At 38.6% G+C, this 5927-nt stretch overlaps 1 protein-coding gene across 1 annotated transcript in view; it reads left to right on the top strand.

Moving 5' to 3' along the window:
- Positions 1 to 4386: 4386 nt before the first annotated feature.
- The window catches only part of CCR6 (C-C motif chemokine receptor 6), a 24460-nt gene continuing 22919 nt past the window's right edge, over positions 4387 to 5927 (top strand). The window contains exon 1 of the mRNA XM_072409075.1: positions 4387 to 4542. The gene's annotated coding sequence lies outside the window, so the exon portion shown is untranslated. The remainder of the gene's footprint in view (positions 4543 to 5927) is intronic.

The following is a 5927-nucleotide window of genomic DNA, read 5'->3' on the forward strand; positions in this document are numbered from 1 at the left end:
GTATTCCTACAATTCTTTTTCTACATCCTGTATTTTAACTGACAATACTTCATTTGATTCTTTAAATTTTCACATAATTTAGCTTTTTTCGCCAGTTGTGATAGCATGCAACCTGAGATCAGAAATCTTTTCATTTAACTCAATTATATTATTCTCATATTTATTATCTTGTGTCTTAGTTTCATTATCTTTCTCTTTAACAATTTCTATCAAATTTAAGCAGCAGGATAATCCCTGAACAAACAATCTTTTAAACATTTCTTTTTCTTTGATTTTACCAGCAAAAGCACTATCAGCAAGAAAACATTTCATTGTACCCCATGAGTTTTTAGACTCCTGTGGAATTTCATATGGACCCCTATGGTTTTTAAAATATTTTACATTTTCTACACATTCAAAGTCATGTTCAAAAACAAATAAAAGTGCTAAAATAATAAACTAGATTAAAATAAACTATGCTCACCAAATCCTCTGGCCTGCAATTCAGAACTAGATGGAGCTGGTGGTAGTAATAGTAGTGGAAGGCAGGGCTTCTCATAAAGTTTGCAGGTATTTGCTTATTGAAGATGCAGATATCTCTGCTCCATGGGCAACCTGGCATACATTATTCAACATCTTCCCCCATCCAAAGAATGAAGAAGCATCATCCATGCCCAGCAAATCCTACCTCATCTTTCTCATCCTCCACCCAGTTCTCACAAGATTAAAAAATGAAGCTCTATTTCTCTCCCTTCCACCTCCTTCCTAATTTAGTAGTCTTCCGTCCTCCATGTAGCCAGGTCAATTTGATGGCAGAAACCAGTAGTAGCTAACGGCAGAGGTTATATGTCCTTTACATCCTATTATAATATTTTCTTGCTCAATACTGACACGTCTGCACAGGGGGATCTGAAATCACCCAGTAGAGTGGTCAAAGGGATGAGCTTCAGGGCTCTTCTGATTCTTTTTCTCCTTCATCTTCACTGCCTACTGATACCAACAAAGAGTGTTCAATTCCTCAATCTAGAGTTGCCATGCTGTCCTCAGTCTACCCAGACTGGGTAAAAAAAAAAGTCACACAATTGTCACGTTGCTTTCTGCCCTGCAAAAACAAATTTTGTACTGACTCCCCACCGTACCTTCTAATTGGCAGTGTGGTCACCATCAACAAGACCAATATTGTGACTGTGCTGCAGCTGGGCAAATCAACTCATATTGCCTGCTTTGTGCATGTGCTGAATCTGGTGATGAACACATTTTTGAAGATCTACCCTGGCTTGTAAACTTTCTTGGACATAGCCAGAATGGTCTGTGCCTACTTCCACAGATGCACTTAAGGTTTTGCAGTGACAGAAAGGTCTCCCAATACACAAAATGATCTCTAACATTCCACCCTAAAATTCTACATTGCATTTGCTGGACTTCCTGTACAACCAAAGGAAAGAAGTAAAAATCTGATGCACCATAGTGCAAATACATAGAACTTGTGTTTCGCTAACCCAGGACAATATCAGTCTATTACGGATGCATGATATTTGTTGAAGCCTGTGATGAAAGCAAAATTTATCTTCCAGGAAAACGGCAATATCAGTGTTGGTATTGCACTCCTTTTTATATTAGAAGTCATGGTGAATTTGTCCGCTAACCCAGGACAATATCAGTCTATTACGGATGCATGATATTTGTTGAAGCCTGTGATGAAAGCAAAATTTATCTTCCAGGAAAACGGCAATATCAGTGTTGGTATTGCACTCCTTTTTATATTAGAAGTCATGGTGAATTTGTCCGCTAACCCAGGACAATATCAGTCTATTACGGATGCATGATATTTGTTGAAGCCTGTGATGAAAGCAAAATTTATCTTCCAGGAAAACGGCAATATCAGTGTTGGTATTGCACTCCTCTTTATATTAGAAGTCATGGTGAATTTGAAGCAGCATGGTTGCATCTTTGCCATACACCCATGGAGATGTTAGTTGGGAATGGGACATTTATAGGCAGATTATACTGCAACAGGAAGTAGGGGAAGATGAGCTACATGGAGACAATGTGGAGGAGGAATTGTCAGGTATGATAATAGTAGGTGACATATGTCATTAGTCAAGCAGACATCTATGGGGTCACACATAAGGATGAAGGCCCAAAGTAGGAGGCAGATGGAGGAGATTCCCATTCCACCTTGGCAAACATGGCAAGCTGTATTGACTACTGTATAGCCACACTCCCAGACCCTTCCCTATTGCATCATATGTGTGGTATTTTTCAAACTTTCTGAAAGAGAGACATAACTCTGCTAATATGAACAAACATTGTGCAGCAATCTCAACACAACCATTTCCTGCAAGGTGCAAATCATTGCTTCAATATGTCAGCAGGCATCTTTCCATTCCTAACTGCGTTGGGCCTCAGCCCCCCTTGTCTCAGCCAGCACTACCTCGTTCAGCTGGTGTAGCACCAGAAAAAGTAGGGCCAACTACAGCTACTTGGACAGCATGGCTAATTATTTCCAGCCACTGCAAATGGTGAGGGTGAACCAGGTGCTATCTTGTCCACTTTTGAGTGTCATGTCGAAGTGAGTTTTAAGTTCAGAACACATGTGTGGATCAACTGACATTCATTAAAATAAACCAGTCCTGGATAGTGACCTATTTCAGCCAACTGTACCTGATCCTAAAGAGTATTTTCACAACCACCAATAACTACCCAACTGCCACCACCCCACCAACCAAAAGAACAATTATAGAGGAACCGAAAAAATGATTGAAATTGCCCACATGCTGTTCAAGATTCTTATGTTTCTAGTGATTCTCCACTAAACATATCAATCACAGTATGAGAAAACAGGTAAGATGTATTAGAAACAATCGTAAATGCTTTTTGTGACAGCTAACAAATTGTATTATCTCCAGTTATGTATTGGAACTGTGTTTCATATTGTGGCATACAAATTTGCCTTTTGTTCTTTGCACAATTAGAGATGACAGAAACAGAAAAATGGCTTCAGACTGGCGCCATGCTGACAAAGGTTCCTAAAAGTGGATAAACTTAAAACTATTTAAATTGGGGGGGGGGTTCTTTTTAAAGAATTTTAAACCTTTTTGAATTTTTAATCAGAATTCTGACCTGGGCTTGGAGTTCTTGATTGTTCCAACCAGAATCAGTAGAACTAAGAACTTTCCAGTTCTGAGCACCTCTAGATCCTAAGTCCTACAGAGCCTCCATGCAGCTGTGCAGTCTGCCCCTATTCATAGCAATTGCACCTTGTTACTGCACAATTGCACAACAATTACAATCACCATGGAGCTATGTGATCCATATTTGGTACTTCTTCCGTTTAAAATTACAATGCTTGCATAGTGGTATGGATTTAAGGTCCCCTCATCCCTAAAAAATAAGGTGATTTTTTAGTTTTAAAGACTTTAGGAGGTAGTCAGTATATGTGTGGTTGGCTCTGTGGATTATCTCTCTTTCTCACCTGAATTTAATGGCTGGAATTTAACAGCAGAGAGAACTGTAGAGAGAAAGACCTCAGATGCACTCCTTGGTTAACCTCTTTACTGCTGAGGTTCTACTGTCTGGACCTGCTGTTAAACTTCTGGGAATATCAGCTACAAGAGAGTCTGCAGACAACTACCCCACCTAGTGCACGGCTTTAAAAGTGCAGTAATTCAAAATAGAGAATGAACGACAATCAGGGGTCAAATATTTATATGATAAGTGTCCTTGTTCTTTCTAAATCATCCTGGGTCACGATAATGGGCAATAATATTAATAGATATCAAATCCTTAGGTCACCTCTAACAGACAAAATGCATAAGAATTTCTATGTGTTTCTGAAAGTTTCTATGTGAAGTCACTTTACTGCATGGAGTTGTATTAACTTGGGTAAAATTTTTAATTAAGATGCATTTTGTCTGCAATTTATTTCATTAAAAGATCTGGATCGCTATTCTGCTTTATTTTATAAAGGCATTTAGAGCAGTATTTTTTCACTGTTAGAGGGGTTTGACGCACTGATAATTTGAGATCCATTGACAGCCAGCTGCATTAGCATGACCCAGGGTGATCCAGATAGTATGCGCACACTTGATCATCCACTGGTTTCACTAGGGTCCTTGTATTATTGTATCCATTTATTTGCATTGTCAGTTTCATCTATCCTTGTGATATGGTCCCACCTTATATTCTGGTTGCATCATTGTTGATTGGAATATTGTTTAATTAGGAAGATTGTTGCACTAATTCAATTATATTTACAAACTTTTTATGTATTATTATCATTTTTATTATACGTTTAATTGAACCGCCACAGTTTGATTTATACTTGTATTTAGAGACTTACTACTCAGTATTCTATGCTGCTATGTTTTTGAACACCTCACACTTTATTTTACAGAAGGAGCACATTGTAAAGATTTGGTCATACATCTGAAACAACCTGAAAGAAAACTGTGTGGGAAGCTGTGCAGCAACTATTTGAACACCTGAGCTGCATACTTTTTCTACGCAGAAGATCTGGGTAGATTAAACAACAACCAGATTAGGAGTATTATTTGGAACCAGGTCAGAAATGGATACTTACATTATCTCTCAGTATAAGACATCTTTTGTTTTTATTGTTGAGTTGAAAGATACAGAAGGTAATATCAATTATTCTGTGTATTCAGATTCACCTGCTATGACTATGTGGTAAATGTCACTTTTGTTGCTTTATAAATATGGCCATAATAAATGTAAGTGGAAATTGGAGTTTCTTTAATTATAGTGATTTGAGCAGCCTGGAATCTCTTTCATTGGTAATCGACAGAAGACTGATGACAAAAACTTCTTTTAATGCTCAAGTAATGATTTCATATATGTCTAGATATCAACTAGGTAATTCAACTATATCAACTCTGTCTATAGGGTTTTTATCTGTGATTTGCTGATTTTTAGTATGTTTACAGGTAGTCCTCGGTTACATAAGAGATAGGGACTGTAGGTTTGTTCTTCAGTTGAATTTGTATGTAAGTCGGTGTTAAGACGATTTCCTATTGATCCCAGATCAATATTTCCATCTCTATTGTGACCTCTGTTTTCAACGCTTTGGGAGCAGTGAATAACACACAAGCAGCTCAAGCATGTAGTTATATCACTTCTCAAAACTTTAATATCACATCGCAGTTTATAAAGTCAAACAACAAGGTGGAAGACACTTAGTAGTTAGTTAAAATTAGTGCTGTTGTTCAAATTCGGTCGTCCTAATCTTCGACTCAAATATGACCTGACGACCCAAATTTTTCTGGATTCGAATACCGGAATTCGACCCTCCCACAATGCAATCAAACAACTAGGGACCTCCCCCATGATGCAAAGGGCCCTCCAATTAGAGCAGGGATGCCCCCTCCATGTTTGTTATGGCAGGCAGCCAATTGGCTGTCTGTCACTGCATGCCACACAGGCAGCCATTGGCCTATATATAGCCAAGGCGTGCCTGCATTTACCACTCCTGACAGAGATTTGCTGATAGCATCACAACCTTTCTGTGCTGCTTGGCTTGCTTGCTTTGTCAAAGTGAAAAAAGTGCTTTACTTTGGTAGAGTGTGTCACACTCACACTATTAGTCAGATAGATTGTTGGATTGTACTGTATTTGTGCAGTCCTAAAATCTACTGTACTCAGATACGTAGAGTGTTTCACGGTTTGATAGATAGATAGATAGATAGATAGATAGATAGATAGAAAGCTAGATAGATAGATAGATAAATAGTCAGTCAGTGTGTTACATACACGCAGCCAGAGGCAGGGTCCCCTCGCTGACTTCGTGCACAGTATCACACTTGTACTGAGAGACAGACACACAGACGCATTGTATACTGCAGTATATAGTTTGTATACTGTGCTGCATATTACAAGCGTCACCACTGAAGCAAAGTGCTGCATACAGCACAGCGCACTTGCATTTTTTG

The sequence above is a fragment of the Pyxicephalus adspersus genome, chromosome 4, assembly GCF_032062135.1.
Source record: "Pyxicephalus adspersus chromosome 4, UCB_Pads_2.0, whole genome shotgun sequence".
In the NCBI taxonomy this organism is placed as follows: domain Eukaryota; kingdom Metazoa; phylum Chordata; class Amphibia; order Anura; family Pyxicephalidae; genus Pyxicephalus; species Pyxicephalus adspersus.